Below are 23,165 nucleotides of genomic sequence, written 5' to 3' on the forward strand. Positions count from 1 at the left end.
AACGGTTGAATCATTCTGATATTAGATGAATACTGGTGCCTTTGTGTAAACTTTTGCTCCTCTGCAAATCACTTTCACAAACAAGAGGAGCATGTTCGTCAAGCATCTGTGAGAGCTTCCAACGTGTCACGACGACGGAGTTTAAGGAGGGGGGGGTAGCTGATTTTTTTCTAGTGCGTGAGCTGTGGAAAGCAGTAAATGTGCCAGTGCTGTCATTGGCCAACGCCGACATCTGCCGGGACGCCGCAACACGCCAGTGGTTGGAGAGAGGTCAGAGTGAGGTTGGGTGACTGGCGCTGGCGTTTCACGGGCGCGTAGCTGTTTAGGCTGTCCAGAGTGACCTCCGATGGTCAAGTTATGAGGCACGGGAGAGCAGGAGCAAGGCCGCTTACGAAAGCTGTCTTCGCCCCATGAACAATTAACGATGGTCTTGGCGTGTATTTAGGTATACTACCATAAAAGGCATCAGTACACAAAAGAGCAGGCGTCTTTACAACCTGTGTAGAAAGTTCTCTCTTTTTGCTGACCCCGTCCGGGAGGACAGTGAGAAGAAATGGTCAGTGGAGAGACAAACTCGAGTACAGAAAACGGAGACAGGAAGTGATGTGGCAGGTGGCTATGGAGGAAAAACCAAGCTTGGCCTTCTACAGATCGCACAAGATGATAATATTAGTCGAGCGTCTATATGACAACAGTGTCAAAGGCTCTCTGCTGTTTGAGGCCTATGCTTGAGTGCTCCGAGCTAAAGTTTATTGACGTCACTTCGACCCATCGTTGGCTGACAGTACAGGACAGTGCAGTGCATGCGGAGAAGACGATAAAACCATTGAACACATTGTCTTCAGCGCAAATGTCTGTTTTTAAGTGGTGGTCAGGGGAACAGTGAGCACTTCTGATGTTCATGGACCTGTTGTAACTTTGTGATGTGCAGTTTTGCAATAATTCATTTATTTTATCGTTCCGGTCAGGACACCGCAAGGTGCCCACCCGTTACAAAGGGGACGGCCACAAACATCATCGTCACCATAATCATCAATCCGAAGTGCCGCTACTCTCCTATTGTGTGCTGCGTACGCTTTACCTGAGTGCACGGAGAACGAGTTCTATTCTCAGCTTCCTGAACAGTCGCTGTACGTGGCGGATCGTTGGTGGGGCATGGACGAAGCAGAGCGGTGGGCACGTTGAAGACGCTTGTGCTCGGCTACCTTGGCTCACATCTTGTAGTTGTTCCCTGCGCGCCGTCTGCGTTCTCGAACGCAATCGAACGCATAAAATGATGGACGGATACAGAGACGGATGCACGTACGAACGCTTTGCCCCTCTCATCATCATTCTCTCTGTGGATTTGCAGGGATTTTTTTATTAGCCACCTCCTTACTAGTTATAGTTTCTCTTCCTTCTCACGCGATGGACTTCACACTGTGTATTAAAATAACATAGCTTAATTCACGTAAGTTTACGTAACTCGCTTTTGTGTATTCTTAGTTGATTACTTGGCAGTATTTGTCTTGAACTTTGGTTGGCTTCTCGCCTTAACGTTGGACCTTTTCAAACTGGCTTGAGGTAACTTTGTTCCATTACTGCTTGGTGCCTACTTTAGTATGGAACAATGAGTTGCTTTGAATAGAATTTATTTCGAGTTACAGCAATAATGGCCATATCTGAGTTGGTGGCATTGAGGCGTGTTGTCGGAAAGGCAGCACGCCGCGAAGTTGTTCTTTCTGTAATTGCTGCCTCATGTGGCCACGGTATCGCACCTTTCTCATCAAACAGCACCATTTATGCTAGTATGTTATCGCATCCGCCTCACGTTCTTTTTGGATACCCAGTCATCTGCTCTAGAGTATACGACTGAAACCTTGAATACAAGCCTGATTACCCTTTCTATCTGCAACCCCGACTACTTATTTTGTGCATTTTCGAAGAATATGTTAACATGACCTTGCGTGCTACAGCGGTCACTTTTCTCATGAACCATTTCTAGAAAACGGGAAATAAGGCCCAAAGATACAATTACTTGAATGAAATTATTAGTTCTCGTGAATACTTTTTGGCCTCTTGCTGCACATAAAAGATCGCTGACAGAAAAAGTACGGTCGACGTCATGAAGTCAATGAAAACATTTATGTGAACCATACAGCGAGTAGCTGCCTGTACCGCACTTGAAGGGTAATCTTACTTACCTGATCAACGTCTTAAGTGATTTAAGTTGTTGTGTGCCTATTGCGGGCTAACAAAACACGTTGACTGCGTTAGCATGACGAGAGTACCTACGTCACCACACACATTTAGTTTTAGCGAAAAAAATGTAATGGACACGGAGTCTGCAATTTTCGCGGTGAGAAAAACTTAACACTAAAGCTTGTTTAGTAACATTTTGGAATGTAAAAAGAAATAGTAATATTTGCAGCAACAGTGTTTTCCTGGCTAATTTTCCCACTTTATTATACCAAAATAATGGTAAATCAATTGGGTATACAGAATCTAAAATTAGAATTAGATCCTTATTTACACAGCGCAAATAACAAAATCTTCCAAGCGAACAGAAACTAAACAAGCAACAAAACCACTTTATTGTCCTCGCTTGTTACATATTTAACCAAGCACGAAAACTCAAGCGTAGGCATATATACTAATGTAATTTGAAGGGCTAGCGTGGCGATCAAACATAACATCACCTTAAGCTTTCAGAGTTTACAGAAAGCATGAGGCGTCTTTGCTGTTGTGTTCTTTCACAAACGTGTTTCCTCTGCATTATTTTGTCCCTTTAATGACGTCAATACATGGCTCAAAGAAGTGCAGTGCACTCGTGTTCGAGATGTATGTCGATGAATCGACTTCTGGGTTGTACTTGTCTTATATTAGTTGAAAGCTCGTTAGCTCTTCTAATTGTTCATTCACTTCTGGTTTACATTTCCAGCTGTCACTTAAAGTTTTCTCAGTTTTTCCGACTTAGTCTAAATAGTGAACGCTTCCTGACACGTTCGAGTAGCAAATGTTACTTGGAAACCCTTGGCGACATGTCGACTTGTCCACGTCAGATCATCGCGTGAAAGACGAAGTATTTCGCTTTGAAGCTTTCAAGTACCAGACTTGCTGCGTCCCTTCCATAGTTAAAGCAAAAACAAAAGAGGCATTGAGTGAAAACAAACATCAACAATTTAATTAGGTACATGCTGCTCACGGCAGCATTGACCCAGGGACTCGAGACAGCGACGCAGCAAACATTAGTTTCGGACAGCTGTAGTCAGCCAGTGCTGGTAGCAGAATCCATCCTTCCTGGCGGCCAAGGTAGTTTTCTTATGGGCAGCGCGCAGACTGGCTCTTTTGAAGAGCGCAGGTGAGCCACTCGCGCTACCGCTGCACCACACGTGGTGCTATCTCTGGATAACCGGTCTTGGTGGTTCCCACAAACGCGCCTATACTTCTCAACATCCAACAAAACTGGAGCTACTTTTCATAAGGCACGCTGCAATTTTTGTACATGAGCCATTTTAACAGTCAAGCATTGAAGTTATTCGTTCCTTGTTCACCCATTACCAAACATTTATGATCGTAAACGGGATTGTGCCACAGAAATTGGGTGAATTCGACAACTCACTACTGCTCCTCTGATTGTGAAAATGGCAACAGTTAGTCCAACGATCAGGTATGTGCCCTAGAAATATGTGCGGCCTATCTGAAAACTATCAGCGTCATAAACAAGTATGTTCAGCTGTAATTGTGTAAACAGCACTGCACACAGCTTCCGCTGAATGAGAACAAATCCCAGTAAATGATCACAAAGCGATGGCGGGAAGGCGAATACTCCGCGAGTTTGCGCAACAAGTGAATACAAGAAAACAGAAAAGTCAAGGGCTGTCTCGTGAAAACCCCGATGCGATGGAAGCCCTACGTCTACGACAACGCGCTCGCGTGAAGGCATTGGTGGTCTGTGGTTTCACTCCAATCTCTATGCGCTGAGAATTAATGTAGAAAAAACTTAGCATCGCCTAGCTAAAGCCTGGTAATGATCCAGAAGCAATGCATAAACAACCTAAATCACCTTACTAAGGCCTAAAAACATCCTAGGAGTAACCAAGCTACTTTTCGCAATGGTCCTGTAAACTGCTTCAAGGTTCCCGGGGCGTAGTGCAGGCTTCACCATTTTTTTACAAAGAAGAGATCAACCAGCTTTATTATTGTAATTTTTCAATGTTATTTGGTGCCCACGAGAGAAACACATCGTTTTTTTGTGTCATTTACAACACTGTTGTCTTCAGACTACGGCGAGCTTCATTGCTGTGGCACGTATCGAAACCTGTGTCGCCTAACTACTAAGATTTTTTTGTTGTTTCAAAACAGAATGAATAATGGTTTCTTATGAAGCTTGCAGAAGAGGTATTATGAATCAGCTAAACACACAGAAGAAGCTAATACAAAACCCACCAAACCCGAAATTCCTTCTCATGTTTCAGCCATGAATCGTGACAGCTAAAACGCACATTTCACAACGGGATGCAATTGTACGCTTAAGCTTTTTTCCCTTGCTCTTCGTTGCAGCAAGATCGATCGTATATCAGAGAGCTTTATTGCTGCAAGCAGCAAAATTCATTGAGCATTGCGACAGTGGAATTTCCTGTGTAGAAACTTTACAAATGATATAGAAGAAAGACTGAGCGTCCATTATGAGTGAGGTAATCGATCGCTACACGTTGGATAGCCTTCTCCAGCACTTTTACAATAAAAGTGTCTTTTCTAGTTGTCACCAGAATACCACATATTGACAGGAGCAACGTCAGCACGCATTCTCGCTAAGTGAAATTTTGTCCTCATAGGTTTTACACTAACTTTTTGTAATGGCTTTATTGAGTCTCTACCAAAACCAATGAGTATAGAATAACAAATAACATCTCAGTAGTGCATATATGGAGATTATATGATGTTTCTCAGCAAGAGAATTTGACTCATTGACAGAAATTTTGATAAACTTTTTCAAACAACGTGCTATTTCATAAGTCTTTCAAAACCTGAAACAACGCAAAAAAAATGGAAGTGTTGCTTGCTTTCAGTAATTACCTCATAATATTTTTGTTCTTCAATAAAGCATATGAGCTTCGCACTTGCAAAACTTTACCAAAATGGTTTGCCGTAGTTGTCTATCTTCGCCTTTTTTTATTCTAAGCAGCTGTGTGCGTGCGAGTCACGCGGGTGAGAAACTCTGTGGCCTCAGCTCCATGTTTCAGCTTCTGCACAGCGTTACAGTGGACGTTGAGAACTCTAAAAGGTCTTGGAGCAGATACAGAGGTAAGTTCATCATCTTCTAACTTGTGGAACAGTATTTACGATGCGCCAAAACGGGCTATATGCAGGTGTCTCATAGGCCTGTTCGTTTCGGTGCCATGTTAGAGAAGGGTCGCAGTCAGCCTCACCATATCGTCACTCTCCGATGGCTCTTCGGCGGTTGACAAGTAGTAGTGTAGTGACAAAATTACGGGCTGTTGTTGTAGGAAAATCTCTGCTGTTGTAGGAAATTCATCTGGATGAATAATCAGTGTGTAACTATCATTGCAGCAAAAAAAACATGTTTCATGCGCTTGATTGTGGTGGTGTTAAAACAACGTTCTGGCTGCAGGCAGCGATTTTTAGCCAAACTCACGTAATGAATGCTGTGAATAACGAAAGTGGTATCTTAAAAGTGTGCTTATGCAAAGTAGGCACTTGATTTACATGTTCAACGAGGAAATGAAAGTGCAATCTGTCGTAGCATTGTTTGTTGTGTTCTTGGTGCTTTGGACAACTCAGCATTCGTTCAATTCGGATAATTTTGCTTGTGCCATGACAGTCAAATCAGAATGCTTTTACTTTATTTGCTTTCGTGACTGGCGCTGAGAAAGTTGCGGAGAGGAGTTTAAAGAGGCAAGAAAACTTAATATCACTTTTTTTCCGGTTCAGGAAAATTGGGGAAGTGGACTGTTTCTGTCAAATTGTGCATAAAGTCTCACAAGTCTCAAACTGCTGCGACTTTCAGGACACAATAATATAATGGCAAGGAGACGTGCGGATCTAAGTCATTTAAAAATTTCAGCTCTGATATGCAATTGTGTAATTTTTGGCTTGGTCACTTTATGGCCTAGCATGTCGCCATTCTCTGCAAGTGTTGTGTTTTGTTGCTTTTACGAAAAAAACACGTGGGAAAAAATTTGGTGAGGTTAGCTTACCCCACATGGTCAAGAGAATGAAAAAAGAGGTGCTTTCAAAGAAGGTGGCTTCAAATTAGATTTGGATAGGGAAATTGCACTTCAGAAGGAAGTGTGCTGCCAAATCCTGCTTGGTGGGATTTTTTTTTTTGAACTAATTTATTCCTTCAAGCATATATCTCTATCACCCATTGCGTTTTTGCTGGCATATTCGGACAGCATACACTTAGCTGCTCAACACCTGAATGCTGAGATCTGATTATATATGATGGCGTATGTGAGCTGCAATCAGACATAGACACAATAGTGCTTTTGAGCTCAGTAGTTTTGATATTTCAGTTGCATAGAAAGCTCATAACTTGAGTAAGTCGAACAAGTTCATTGTTGAGACTAGTGCCCATGGTTCATCTGTTGTTCTTGCACTGTTTTTATGATCAAGAGAGCACAGTGGAAACTTTCAAGCAAAATACAATGCTTCTTTTACAATCTTTTCTCGCAATGTGTCGCATTCTTGACGCGACGTCATCCGGTGCCTCTGTGTTGGCACTAGCCACCCTATAGGGACATTGACAGGCGGCTAAATTTAGGTGCTATCTTTCGCATCTTTAGTGTTTTAAATATGCAACAATCTTCACCACGTCAGACACGGAGGTGAATTTTCCAATTAGGAAACTGTACACATCTTCCGCTATCTCTTTCAAAACGTATGCAAACTTATCCTTTTAAGGCGCCCTGGCATTCGCGGATTTGCAGAGCTTCAATATTTGTTCTATGTACGTGGTACATGTCTTTTCTGAAATTTGTGCTCTCTCAGCCAATGTCTGTCGCGTCCGCTTCTTTTCCTCTAAAGCATTTCTTTATTTCTTCAACAAAACGACCCCAAGGGTGAACATGTCATATTACATGAAAGCTGTGTGAGTTAGGGAAAATACAACATGAGTAGCTGTTCTGTAGTGTAGCAACTGTTGCTTCTGCTCACCCTATTGTATTTCTTCAGCCAGTCATCAACGTCCTTTAAAGACGTCACGCCGACGTTCGGCGCAACCCGGTGGTATGGACCGGAACACATATTCGATGTCGCCGTCGAAGCACATGAGTTCTGGTCCTGGGACATTACCAATAGGTAACTGCGGGATCGCCGCAAGATGGTGCCTGCGGCGAAGTCTGGGTAGTAATGCTTCCGTCGTCAGGTTTGTCATACTCCGCACCTTTTACCAATATGTTATGCACACACAAATTGTTTCAAGGAGCGGTTTAATGAGAGTGGCGGCACAAAAGACCGTGGTTATCGCAGTAGCAGCGTCGTGGTTCTCTTTTCTTCTCCCACTTCTTTTGGTTTTTCACTTGCAGGTACACTTATTTGTAACAATATGATATCGCGATATGCTCTGAGATGTATTTTGTATTAATTTATTAGACCAACAACAACCAGGGTGACGTGTATAGACCTCATCTTTGCAAACTTGTGATCCCATCTCATCCAAGAACTTCTCGCTGTTTGTTTCACTGATCATAAGGCAGTCTTAATAGAGGGAGAGCTAAGTCTGCGTCTCAATACCGCATAGGACCAATAAAACAACATTTTGTATACTGCACACACCTATTGTCACTCATTTACATGTTCGAGTGGACAATGCATGGGGGATTCACGGTTATCCTAATGGTCCCGCACAGCTTCTTCTAGTTATCGTTTTTCCCTTCGTTGATGTGCTGTAATTTTTAATAAAGTTGTTGCCAACACGCCTTGCACTCGAAGTGAATGCTGATGATGGCGCAAAGCTACGTCCTAAGGTTCATAATATTAACGTAGAAGTCACCGTCTAGAATAAAGAGTGCACAGATGGACAGATACACGGACAGAAGGACTAATGAGCAGACAGAGGACGGACGCATGGACGGGTTCACTAACGGACCCTCAATCTACATTATATGGCGCAATGCCCGGGGAACGTCTCATTACTCACCCATGTGATACTCAGAGCTTCAACCACTCGTTGTGATTTATTCGGGAAGATCCCTAAACTTTCCCCCTTTTGTATTGATTGTATTGATTCCACAGCAAAGCTTTTTGATTCCAACGTGATTGATATTTGCCTCCGGGATCGAAGAAATAAGAATCTCTGCACCTGGTATGATTTTACAGTGCTTCTTCAATCGATCTTGTTTTGACCAATCTACAAATAGCAGATGGAGACGTCATCATAGGACGGCAATTTATGTGACATGATAGTGATATGGTGATAATGATACCAGTTCTGATGATCTTTACGTCATCATGCAGCCAAGGGTGACGTCATTGCTCAATTTTTTTTCAGCACTCGTGCTGGCACTGCCGATTTGGCACTCGATGGTCGCTGTTTATATTTGTTGAGGCATCCAAGACTTTCGCTTTATAAAGCCTGACACCATAATGACACACCGCGACAATATTTTGACTCTCCGCTAGACAAAAGTGGTGTCTTGAACAAACGCTTACACACTTGTAAACTAGCACATGAAGAAAACAGAATAGATGAATGTTACTAGTGAAAAAAATTCAAAAATTGGAGCACAGAAAGTACGCTAACGGCTTTTCTCTTTGCCGTGCTAAAAACCAAAGTTCAACGAATACACGTAGGAGATATCGTGCATAATAATGATGCCACGGGCTGTTTCGGAGACGAATTGCGTCAACAAATAGTACGGTAGCGAATAAAACTCTCATCGACATGTATCATACAGATGCTTGTCCTTTTCCACTTGTATGAAAATGTCGAAACTAAAGCCTTTTAATGTTGGGAACACTGAGGGCCCCTTAGCCTGTGTAGGAAAGAAAAACTGCTCCATCAGAAAACGTTTCGCTGTGAACAGGATTGAGCATACTATTATTTTCGTTCGATGTGCTTGAGTGGCTCCCTAAACTTCAGTTTAGCCTCTTATATGTTTACCCGTCTGCGACACCTGTCAGACTTTCTGAAACAAAGAGGTATTTTCTGTGTAGCTTCGGCTGAATAACGCAATAAAGAAGCTTGTCGTTTTTGTAGTTCAGTGTTAGTCACGCGCGTTGGTTGGAAGAGCCTAATCCTGAGTTTCTCTTAAAGCTAGTGTCTTTATTATGTTCGAAATTACCTCTGTATTGTTGTGTGTCGAAGCCACGATGCGTACATGAGCAACGGTTATTTGCGGAGTTTGCATTGTTTTTAGCAGGTAATGTTTTTCATCTGGATTGCAGCTATGTGGGTCAATCATCATGCCTTTCGCTGGAACAAAAAGGCATCCTTCACTGCACTGCTTCACCCACCACCTAAGGCATAGTGGTTTAGAATACGTGGTACTATGCTAAAGTATGCACGAGTCAGTGTTATGTATTTTCAGGGCTATTTAAGACCAGCCGTAATAGCATCGAGGTGGAACGGCAGTACAAAAGATACCTATCTGGCATTTGGAACACTTAAAAAAATTTTGCTGCCATCAGTTTTGAAAGTAGCAGAATAATACATGAATTCTTATGTTGTTCTGTCGACAATAATAAAGCATTACTTCTAATTTTTGAGCCTATCAAATAGATTTCATAATACTATGAACATACATAGCATGCTTTTTCATTCGGAAGGAAAGTTCAGTATTGGATGTAACACGACAGACATAGGGACGCCACTGCTGCGAGGAATGATTGACTATTAGGTCCTGTACTGCATGCTTTATGTAGTGTTTTTGAAGGTAACATTCCTGGTCTTACGACACACAGAAAAAAAAACAAGTGGATCATAGAAAACGATAATCGATTGTTAAACTTCCTCTTACGAGTCTCATTGCCAGTATGTGGCTACTTTAGATATCAACATGCTGTTTTAAAGGGCGCTTTTCATCAGTCGAAACTTGCACTATCCAGATTATCTTGCACTTGAAATCTAGCAAACAGATTTGTAATCCTTCTCTCTGTCTTTCTTTCCACCTGGACTTCATGTATGCGGTAACTTCTGGACTCAGAATTTCGCTCCGGGGGTCAAAATAATTTTTCAAGAATTCATCGTGTAACTTCGGTAAGTTATGAATCCAAGTAGTTATTGTAGATCCGCCTTGGAAAAGCTTGCCTTCGTGTCCACGCATTGTTTGTGATGATATCAGCGCTTGCGTGAAGCTTGCGAAATATACACCGAAATGCTTTCGTTTATTACTGCTTCATTCACGAAGCCAAAATTATCTAGTGCTTCCTGCCACATTGTGAGATCGGATAGAAGTACCCATATCGCGGTACTTGTATTTCGCTGTTCAGAGTTGTGGTACCATTAAAAGTGACACGTAAAACGTCACTGTAGCAGAGGGCTTGGTAGTCGGTGGCAAAACATTCTGAATGTACCTAAGCTAACGTAGATTCCTGCACAATGGCTAGAGCCCTCGCACGTTACACAACGTAAAGTAATATTGACCTTTCGCAAATGTGACGCACTTGACCCTTCGGGGACTATATATATATATATATATATATATATATATATATAGATATGTATTCTCAGAAAAACTTTGCAATGCAATTTGTCAGCAAAACCACTTCGCAAGTTTCAGCAGACTCATGTTGCTACAACATAACCTTTTAACGACAATATTCTGGTTGAGGAACGGTCAGCGTGTGGGAATAAGCAATTGGCCCATGTCACTGCGATTTTGTACATTTATGTATGCGCAGTTATTCATTATGCAAGACTGAAGAAACAACTTCAATCGTGTTACCTTCCACTTAACGGCCACTATGCAATATGACCTGCTCTCCAGTGTCATAGAATCTTGTGATAGTAATCTGCTTGATTCCAATTAGCGAACAGCCCATCTCATCACCCACTGAATTATAGTAGCTAAAAATAAGTGGCTACCATAAGCATCCGTCAGTCGTCTTTCAAATTTTATTCATTTTGGGTGCGTTTAAAAAGGTTGCCACTAAACAGATTTTTATAGAATACCCCTTCAGTTGTAAGATGACTTTGCCCCTCCCCGCAATTAGCCGATTTTCTCTGTCAAACTTTAGTGAACGAAATGTTTTGACCTCCTTGTAGCAAGAGATTATTTTGGATGCGAGTGCTTAACGCAGTATTTATTTGCTAGTAGACAAGAAATAAGCTGGCAATATTGTCTTCCAAAGATGATTCTGCTGCTAGACATGAACGAATTGTTGTGTCAGGCTACAATTCGGGTTCATTTGTTTTCATTCATCTTGATGCTGCACTGAGTGAATGCTATTGAACGCTGACAATGCAGATAATTAGGAGAACAGAATACATAGTTTATCCTCATAATTGCATTCATTTGTGTACGTAAACTTGTGCATAGTGTCAAGTCAAGGTAGCATGAAGGTGTATCATCGCACGGCACTGCTCACGCACTTTTTCATCGTATGTGGAAGTGAATAACGACTCATGCGTGCGTATACGCTCTCAATACTCAGCTCAGCCTACCGCGTGCGCTTATTGGTTCAAACAGCTTGCTTGCCTTGACAAGAAGCTAGGAATAGAGCAATAAAAGAACGGTTGCCTTTGACTATCGTGAAGTTAAAATGGTTGCAATATTAGTGCGATGCTGTCCAAACCAGTATTGTTTCCAGGCACCTATAGTTGTCTATATTACATGGGAGTGAGTGTACCAAAGGAGTAAATCTGTAAAACATGAAAAACATAGATTGCAAGGTGTACGGATATACATGCACATTAACATTAGAAAAGATACATCAATAAGATGAAAATTGTAGGTTTATTACTGCAATGTGCACAATATTTAAACAACAACGAAAAAGTTAGCTGCACACCAGTTGTTTTGAGTTCCAAAGGAAGAGTACAGCTTTGCAGCACACTCATTTCCCTTTATTTTTCCCTTAGCGGTCGTCCTCTCTTCCCTTTATATTTACCTATAATCTCTGTTCACTCTCCTTTTGTCTGTTTGTTTATATTTTTTCCTCCTTGTACCTATTTTGTTATCTCTCAGTTCCTCTTTCTTTATATCTGCATCTCTGTTATATCTGCATCTATATATATATATATATCTTTTTTATATCCTTATATACAGTTTTATATATTTATGCACATCTTTTTCATATCTGCATCTATCTCTCATTTCATTTATCGTTCTTGTGAGGCGTAGCTCAGTATTTCAATTTCTCTTTATTTATTTCTGAGCTTTTCTATCTCTCTTTAGTATTCCTTTCGTTTCTTTTCAATATTTCTCTCCTTTTTGCTTGCACTTGTTCTCTGTGCCATCTAAGTTATTCATTTTCCCGTTGCACAAATCAGGGATGTGGACTTATCGGTGCTCGAGAATTGATGTTCTGGTCCTTCGTTGACTGCTAACAACAGAGTGAAGTCGGCCGTTCTATTCTTACGCTGCGTGGTACTTTACTACCTGAAGGGACATTAACGACAACTATTAAATCGACGTTGATTGTTCAAATAGCGGCCCAGAAACCTCGTAGTGGTATTTTTGTGCCGAAGGAGGGCTTATTTTGAAATAAAATCACATTTTAGTGGTCCCCATTGGGTTAGCACACTTCAAATTACCCGCCTTCAGAAGTGGGAGCCACAGCAGCAACGACGGCCGTTGATCAATCTCTCACCATTGGCTTCAAGACTGCAGACGTTGTTTTATTCAACTGCGTCCCGTTAGACGGCATCACCTGTGCAGTGTAATTACATGAAATATTAATTTTCGAACCACTTGCGTCATTTGCCATAGTAACGTCCGGTGGTTCTTTTTTCCATGAATTAAACAAAAACGATCAAGCAGCATTTTATTGTGTCTCTTGATGCCCGGAAGTTTCTTTATTTTGTGCAGCTAGATTGATGACTTGTGAATAATTTTAGGCGGTACATGTCATGTCATCAGGATCATTTTGAGAATGTCCTGCTCCGGCGCATGTTTTCTTGTGCATTTACCCTAATTTCTCGATAAGTATAGCACTTTTGTTGATAATATTGTCGTTTTAGATGTAGTCATACATTGAGCTTTCATTCTGACGTAAATTGTTATTTGACTTTAGTGTCCCTTGAAGTCGAGAGGTTCATTTGCACTACTCTAAGGCGAAATTCATCTTATAGTCTACATCTTGCCTCCCGGTATGCACACTCCCGCCCCCCCCCCCTTCCAAAATCTTTCTACGCCTCGCGCGGCTTTGTATTGCCTTCATGACCTGAGTGATTGCAAGACTTCTGCACCTCATTAGGTTTAGCAATGCCTTCACGATCAACACATTTAATCATGTGATGACCAGATATTAGGACGTCGTGGGGACGTGACAATATTTGATCACTTGTGCCGTGATTATTACTTTTCTGTTTCACTCGTTTTCCCTTTTGCGTGGTGCAACTCTGGCGGTATATTTTTGCTTTTGTTCAGGCATCTAAGCCTTGCAGCTTCATAACCCGGCATGCTTGACGCATACGTCATTGAATCTTCTCCCTCAGCCTTCTCTGGGCATACGCAGCCAACGTGGCTCGTGGAATGATAGTGTCCACCACACTAAGTTCATAGTGTCGCACAAGGAAAGGAGAGAACATGCTTTGGCAATATTGAATCGAGAGCATCAGGTGCCCGTGTCGCAGAAAATCCGTTTCAGGCGTCGGCAGTGAAGTTCGCGATTGAAGTTTCACTATTGATGAAAGCAACGCAAATCAGTTATTTTACCAAGGAGCAAGCAATGATAATAAAGCGCTTCATAAACAGCATCCCAGAAAAGCAAAGTGCCGGCACAATGCGAATTTGGCTTGCAGTGCTGGCTATTCGCTTTAATGACGTTGTACTAAACAACACTTATGTTCTTGTGCAATCAAGTTCTGGTCGGACATTTTCTCACCGCGTTGAAGTGCGTCAATGACAGCTACTTTTGCGCGATATTGCATCATACCACGCAATTCACTTCGATACGAGTAACAAGTGCGTTTGAGTTAATAAATGCGAAGCATCTTACAGTGAACTTCGGCGACTTTGACGGTCTCTATCTATCTATCTATCTATCTATCTATCTATCTATCTATCTATCTATCTATCTATCTATCTATCTATCTATCTATCTATCTATCTATCTTTCTGTCTATCTAGCCGCTTATGTTTCGGAGCTTTCGTGGTGACCCCCTTGGCGTGAACCAAAATTAGCATGGGAAGGTGCGATGGTTTGACGAATGTGACACGCTGGTCAACACATGAATAATGTGACAATCTCGTCGCGTACGTCGTCAAACGATTTCCGCCAGACAGTGGCACATACCCAAGGGTGGGTATGTGCCCCTGGTATGCAGTTATATGCCACACGTGATTGAACTTAGTATCTACCCAGGATCGACGAGAACAAACATGGCCAATTTTCACGCGCAAGCATTAAGAAACGCGCGACATTGAAGGCGTTGACCCGACGAATGCAAAGAATAAATGTCAGTGTCCCAGATAGAATCGAACGAAAGCATTCTGTATGACAATGAAGCATTTTACCACAGAGCTACGCCAGGTCTCGCAACTACTTTTTAATAGATCCTAATCTTCGGGAAAAGTCAATAGTGGTTGCACTGCTGCCTACCCAATTTCATTTGATGACGTGTCGCTCAATGAAAAACTGCAACGTGGTCACCTTCCATTCACATGCTTCGCGAAACGTCGATTCCCAGGTATGTGGGATCTGCGTAATTTTTTAACCAACTGACATTCAATCAGACTGTATACTTGTTTCGCTACAAAAGAAGAAAGTGGCGTGTCTCAGTTTGACGGGCCACTTTACTTCAGAAAAAAAAACACTTTAAAAAATAGACTTCTGCATGGCTACTGGTATCGTCGATGAGCCTGGTGCGCTATAGATATACGCACAACTATTCAGTTCACGCACAGGCATCAATCTACATCGAAGCGTTTGGCACTAAGGCAAAAAAACGTATGCATGGGCACCCCTTTGATTGAAATCGATTACCACTACGTGTGATAACATTCGATTGAAATAAAAATAAGTACCGCGAAAATCACAAAGCAAGAACATTGTCAGGCTCTGTATCCTCGGCGCCGACGGCTAAAACATGAACGCAAAGGAGAGCCTTTCCTTCAATTTGCACAATCGGGCTTCTTGGGGCAGGACTCCTCTCGCAGTAATTGAATGCGCCAGGTAATTTGCTTCTATTGCAAGCTGCCAGATCTGCTTCGGCAGGATGGTGGAGGTGGATGGCAGCTGGTATACCGCACTGTATTTATGGCACTAGCAGTAATCCTGGCAGGATTGAATCTTCTTCGACATTGGAAGACTTTACTTTGATGGAAAGCCTGCTGCTCTGAGAGTCGGGCACCTTACAAGGTGGTATTTGGGGCTGTTGCTATAGGATGACGAAAGCACCGAGGCATGTCACTGTATGACTGAAGAAAGGAGGTTTAGGTGGCTTGGGCGAACAGCGTTAGGGTCGGCGACCTTGTCTGGCACCATCAAGAATAAAGATTAAACAAAACACTGGCTCAGCTCACACATTCTTCGAAACAAAGCGGAAACAAAAAGAGATGCTTAGCTCAACCTTGAGCCTATTTAGGATTCTTCATAGGACATTGCTGGAATCAGATTCTCTAGAGTCGGTTGCTCAACCACTGAGCATATATATATATATATATATATATATATATATATATATATATGCTCAGTGGTAGAGCATTGAACACGTTATTCGAAGGTCGCAGGTTCGGTCCCTAACCACATCAAGTTATCTTCTTACCCACTTTTCTTACTTCACATTTACACTTCGGCTTATTACCTTACCAATACTTTCCTTGGCATTATTTTCTGTTAATATTGTGTTAAAAGACGTAAAAACAAGCCGTAAAATATACAATTACTTCTTTTATATATATATATATATATATATATATATATGTATGTATCTATACGTATCGCAGACGCAGAAATGTGCGATATGCTTGCTATAGTCACTATCAGCATTTGCAGACGTCCACACAACTTAATCCATCATGTGACGCCCAAAATGATCTACAAATCTTGTAATAGGAAAGCGAGAATTCCAGAGCACTTCGATTGTTGAAAATGCTTTTGATGTTCAAATCTCTCTCATCCTTGTATATAGGGCGCCATTGATTAGTGTGGGCAGAAAATCATGCACCAAATTACACAATCTCGCAAGTTGGTGTTTTGGTGTTAAATTAAATTTGACTCTCAGTAAACGAAAAGAAGTATCACTCTTAGTTACCGTTTACTCCTACGTGAATGTAGATTACATAGGAGCCCTTTGTGAGCCACTTCTTATCCACTTAAGAAACCTTCATTCATGTGCACACGTGCAGTAAGGCGTTCAGTGTCTAATAACATTTTTGCTGGTTAATCTGTACAATATTTGCTCCATTGTGTTCAATATTTCCTCTGCTCACGTTTCGCATGAGCGCTCTTTTTCGGGCGTTTTCGCGGTATATACAAGGCTCAGTTCGTTCGGTCAATGGCGTGCCGGCAACAGTTATTACTAGGCACTTTTCTTTGCCCCTTGCGCGCTTTCAACATGCATGGACGAGGTTCTTCGTGTAAATATTTACGCTGCCATCAACGGCGCCTTGGCCCGCATTGAACTTAAAATAGTTGCCACTGTAGAAATCAAGTTCTCTTCTTTTACCGCCGTTTCTGCACCAGGTCATCTGTGCAGCCACGGGGGCTTTTCGCCGGCGTTGTAGCGCTGTCAACAAACCAACCAGCAAGCCTCGCAGTATGTCATGCAGCACGAAGCAGGTTAGTCTCTCGTATAAGGGAAATAAGACTTCGCTGTCTCGTCAATTGTTTTATTATACGCTACTGTCACTTTAGGTGGTGCTCCCCTATTAGTGCAAAGGCTAATGCTATGGAGATCATTTACTAGTCTCGTTGGGGGCGTTTGCATGCACTCTAAGCCGCAAAGGAGCGAAAAAAAATAGGAACAAGTGCTGCATTTCATCCCTAAAACCAACATTTAGTCCGTAGAGGGATTAACTGCACGACGAGAGTACCACGTTAGACCATCTGTAGCAACGCTTACTCCCTTGGAATTTGTCGGTGCAGAGGCGGCCTCGAAGGAATGGTCAGCATGCACGTAAGCAAATAGTTCCCCAAACAAATAAGCTGTTCACAGTTTGAGTTAGTGTAAGTGGTCTTGAGAACAACGGCAACTACGTCAGGAGAAAAGTAACATTCTTTATATGGCATAAATAAAAGCGAATGTGGGAACTACCGTCCTCAAAAAAAATTGAGTGCTCGTGCTCAAGCTGTATCATTTCGTAACGTGGTGTTCTCATCAAGGTAACACTTATTGGTGTTGTGGTGTGTTGGGGATGTGTTGTCGTTACATCGTTGTGTATTGCTGTATTTCGTGGGGCACTGAATCATCTGCGCTGTAGAAAGCGTGACCCGATACTGGAATGAAGTGCTACGCTATAGAAATGCCACGTGCCAACTGAAATATCGCTTGAAACGTAGTGCAAACATGGCTGCCTTCACTCCGCAAGATTTACTTCTGTGATGTTGATATGTGATGAACACCATTTGTATAACGTACACGTTATTCACGCAGAAAATTCGCATTGTTAGTGAGCTCGCGCCACCCAGCGTTACGAGAGCTGCCCCGTCTGCCATAGAAATACAAATGTGCATGGGCCATCGAAACGTGGTAGCCATTAGCTGTAGCAAGTAAAGCTGTTCAAAAATTGTTTTTCTTCCGGTGCAGCACAAAAAGCAATGTTCTTCAGAGATTCCCGACCTTCTTTAAAAAAACTCACTTAAACTCTGCACAACGTCATATTTTACAAGGTAAACAACTAATTTAGGAAGGTGAGCTGTTAACATTGCATGTCCAGCTTGGCTTAAACTGTTAACCCAGGTAGTCGGTTACCACGTCAGTGATTTTGCAAGTATGTAGCGATGCTAGGCATGTTTCAGTTCTATATGTCTGAAATAAAGTACAAGCTTCATCGAAGAATAAAATCACGCATTGAGCCGTAGTCGAACGCAGGCATTCCACATCGCAGAAGGGCAGTGTTCTAAGATAGAACCATGTATGAGCTTTAGGGTGCGTAAAAAAAAGCATTAAAACCATTACGTCCGACTGATACCCATTCTGGTTGCAGTCTTGGCTACCGGAATTTATTAGTACGCAATAAACATCATGTATCTGCACCCATCACTCTGAAAGCTATTTCAAAGCGTTAAGCAAATAAACCTACGGCTGCAGCCCTTCTTAGTTTTCACAGTTCTTACACAAGCCAATGTTGGCATAAAACAAAGATCACAACAGGGGACACACAACTTACAATGATGCCAATTTTGTTTCTAAGAAAATGCTTAAGTGTAATGGTATAAAAGTGAAATTATGGGTTCACTTGTTATAATATAGAGATTGATAGTATAATAATAATAATAATAATAATAATAATAATAATAATAATAATAATAATAATAATAATAATAATAATAATAATAATAATAATAATAATAATAATAATATATTATTATTATTATTATTTTATTAATATTACTTTATATTATTTTTATTATTATTATTAATAATAATATAGTGATAATGATATAACAATAACAATGACAATATTAACTGTAATAAAAAAATCTACTCATCCAGGAACAATCATAAGGTATTTGTGCAGGCGCACGAAAAATAAAACAATAAAAATAGGCAGTACACTACAGATTCTCTTCAGAAAAACAAACCAAGTAAAAAGAGCGGAAATGCACAGACAGAAAGAAGTCAGTGCAAAATAGGAATAATAAAAAAACAAGCAGAAAATCATGAAATGGGAGCAAAAATAACGAGAAATATACACAACTAACTGGAAGGCTTTTTTAGAGACCGGAAATGGAATAGTCAATGGACCTGGAAAAGCCAATTGACAACAGTGCAAAGCTCAGATCAAAACAATGACTGTGGACTATGAAAGCTTAAAGATCAAGAAAGTTACATTGAAGACACCTTATATTCTGTGGGAGATCAAGCGTTGAAAGATGTTGGCAGGTATGTCATACAGTCGATTCTTTCTGGTTAGCTTATGCGGGATTCGAATATTTATCCGACTGAGAAGTCAAGGACAGGATATGATAATATGAACTAGCTTGTAAAGATAAAGGGTCACAGCTTTTCCACAAAGCTGAAGCAATAAATGCGAGAGCACCAAACAGAAATGTCAAGCGAAGAATGTCAAGCATAACAAAACATGCCCCGCGTTGCTCACGCAAAAATCACGCACGAAGTGTACTCACAAGTACAGGTCATTGCGAATACGTGTCTTAGTTGTTAGTTTGCAGTGTCTGAACAGCACGCTATTTTCGCAAACGGAGACTGTGCAGCGACTGCAGTGACCTTTGTGCGCCCGGTAACTAACACAGAATCGTTCCAGGGAAAGCCCAAGGCGTACTACGATTCTTTCCACCGCGAGAAAAGCGCGCGCACGCGTGAGCGTCTTCCCCACCACTACGCGGGGCAACGTACGCGTAGGGTATAGACAAATTCCACCGGACTTACGTCACGAAAATGTGGTGGCACTGTCTTGGTTGGCAAAATATGCTTTGCCTATTGCAGTTTATGCTAAGTTTTCAATGGTGCATGTGGTGTTCTGCGTCAAGCAACGAGAAAAAAAAAACAGTATGCAATCGAGCTGAGCGCGGTTGGATGTGAGTCGCGTCTCACAACTTAGTTTTGTTTGCTGGCGCACATCGCAGCCCTCAGCGCTTATGGCTTTCACAACGCTTATGGCGTCTCACAACGTCGTTTCGTTCATAGAGTTTCCTAATATACACTAGAGGGAACTCTGGCGCTAGGGTCGGTGGGAGCTGCAACGCATGGCGCTTCAGCGAGCATGAGAATGGTGGGTAGTACACACATTTGTCTAATCCTCGTACTTCTGGCCTGCTTTTGGCTCCTTGCGTGTTCGTGTGTCTTGGAGCTGTTTTCACACGAAACAATTATTAGCTAATCTTCAGTGGTTGCACTTCATTATCTCATTCTTTCAGACTCAACTTTCCAAATCGGGTCACGAAGTTTAAAAGGGTTGAATCTTTCCTTCAAAACGAAACCGAAACACGGCAATAAACGAAGCCGCAAGTACGATTCGCCGTCCGCAAGTATGAAGACTAGGCCAATGTGTGTACTACCCATAATTCCCATGGTTCCTGAACGATCACAGCGCCAGAGTCCCCTGTAGTTAATTTCAGGAATATCTATGGTTTTGTTGGTACACATCGCAACCCTCAGGGCTTATGGCGGAAGTTCCGTGCGGACGTCGCTATAATTTTACCCATAATGTCAAAATTGACCTACCGGCGTTGACAAACATGTATTGTGTCTATATGAATGCATGATCACAAGTTGCAGCGTCGTGATGATCTGGTGACGCATTCTCATTGCATAACATTGCTGGTAATCGTAAAAACACGATAGTTCCTTCAAGATTGGCATCACCAGCGTTGAGTAGTAGATATCAATAGCTTGCCGTTTCAACGTTGAAGAAAGTGCTTGATCATGGCTCAGTGACTAAGACCATGCACTCACGAGCAAGAGGTCGGACTTTCGATTGCGAGCTCCGGAGTCACTTTCTGGATCATTTTATGCTTGCTTTTCCATATATATAGATACGTATACATATACGGTGATTGGAGGAACTCGCTGACGCTGGTGGCAAAATCCAGCCGACAGGGTCCACAGAATTTCTGTCCCAATAATAACAGGTCAGCACGATTTCGTCGGCATTCAAGAGATGGCAGTGCCAATAATCTAGCAGTGTTCGAAAGATATCCAGGGTCATTTTCATTTCTAGCAAATTGATGCTTATAAATGCTTATGAATTTTTTCTAGGCTCGCTCAATGGCGTTACTCCGTATTTGGCACTCCAGTTACAGATCGCACATGCATACGGAAGTTGCGGTGAACATATTGCGCTGTAAAGTTTGTAGAAGGCTGTTGGAGAATTGCATTCTCGAGAGCCTCTGCAAACATAGCAGAGAGAACGAAGCTCTCGCATGACAGCACGTTTAGTGTGAGCAGAGAAAATTTGCCTGCAATCAAGAACACCTAGGTCACTGAAATGTTAAGCCTTACATAACGACATAGTAATACTAGAGTACATAGATTCCACGATGGATGTTGTAAGAGATATAATAATGAATTTGGTCTTTCAGGTGTTCAGGGACGGGTTACTTTTGTAGCACCATTCGGCGAAAGAACACAATTGTGGCTGCAGCAAGCGACAGTCATTAACTGAACGAATTTCCTTGAATATTTCAGTGTCATCGGCATGCAAGAAAAAGAATGGTAACGAAATAAAAGAAACATCGTTAGTGAAAATAAAGTAAGAGTGGGCCTAAAGACGACCTTCGAGGGACCCTACTAGCCACTTCGTACACAAAAAGCGTTTGGTCATTTACGGACACCTAACTTGAACTATTAAGCAGATATTTGTGCAGGAGATTCACCACAGACGAGTCAACATCAAACTTTCCACTTTTAATGAGAATCACTGGGGGGCTCACTATGTCAAAAGCCTTGCTCGGGTCCCAGTAGGCTGCGTCAAGTTGTCCTCTCTGACAAATAGTAGGGGAGATTTGCGTCATAAATCTGGCAGGTACGTGGTAGTTTAATAGTGAGCGAAAACCCCATTTTTACTAGGACTCAATAGATGTTACGTGCTAACTTAAAATATAATGTGAAGAGCCAGCTATAAAATCTTCGATGTGGCAAACAGTAGATAAATCGGGCTATAAATAGAAGTATTTAGTTTTGCGGCCTTTAAATCCTGTAAAAGCATGTGCAATTTTCCACATGCTGAGAAATGAAGTCGCGTCCAAACAGTTATAAAATATTGTAGTCAGTACTGGGGTAAATATACTACCTTTAGTACGGTGGAAGGGATATTATGTGGGCCACACAATAAGGATTGTTCTAAGCGCCCAATGCCCGATAAGGGGAGCTTTTCATCAAGCGAAAGACCTCTAGATATGCAAACTACCTTGTGCTCTTGTCTTATATGAGTGCTAGAGTCTGAACCAGTCCCCACTTGTTATTATTAATAACATTAAATTATAATAATAATAATAATATTAATAATAATATTTTTATAATTACTAAGAAGAAGAAAAAAGAAAAGATTGAGCATGCCATCAGAAGAAACAACAACATCGTCTAGTGGCTAAGGTACTCGGCTGCTGACCCGCAGGGCGCGGGCTCGAATCCCGGCTGCGGCGGCTACATTTCCGATGGAGGCGGAAATGTTGTAGGCCCGTGTGCTCAGATTTGGGTGCACGTTAAAGAACCCCAGGTGGTCTAAATTTCAGGAGCCCTCCACTACGGCGTCTCTCATAATCATATAGTGGTTGTGGGACGTTAAACCCCACATATCAATCAAGAAGAAAGAACATCACATGGTGAAGCAAGTTTCTAATAGCGAATTCTTGACAGGCGCAATCATTTTTGCAGCTTCTTGTACACCCGCTTTAAACATTCAAAAACAATATTAGCACTTTTCGGGCCAACATGTAAAGTTATTGGGCATCGTGTGTAGCCGCTATAAGTATACGTCGTTTCTTTTCAAGAAAAGTTTTTCGGGTTTCAGAGTGGGTATTACCGAAAGTGGGTCGCTTTATACTGTCAAGCAATTAAAATGGGGCCATTGAGAAGATAAATTTCCAGGGGGCCATTTACATGGGGTTTGCCCCACAGCCTGCACAAAGGAGTAGGAAGGAAGAAAGTATGTTTCTTTACAGAAAGGCAGAGAGGTCGGCCTGAGCGATAGTTTGCTCTAGCCTGCTACTCTATACTGGGAGAAGGGAAAGGGGAAAAGAAAGAATAATGGATGACGATGGTGAGATAGAGAGGTGAGTATGTATTGTTCTTTCTAGCTAAGACACATTTTATAGCCGCGCACATAGTCCAGTTGTTTCTAAAAAGGTAATAACTGCTCTTGTGACCGCAGTTGCACTGTTGGTGTCTAGCCAAGGGCCCAACATGGTCTCATCAGTTAATGACCTACTGC

This window comes from Rhipicephalus microplus, chromosome 1 (genome assembly GCF_043290135.1).
Source record: "Rhipicephalus microplus isolate Deutch F79 chromosome 1, USDA_Rmic, whole genome shotgun sequence".
Taxonomy (NCBI): domain Eukaryota; kingdom Metazoa; phylum Arthropoda; class Arachnida; order Ixodida; family Ixodidae; genus Rhipicephalus; species Rhipicephalus microplus.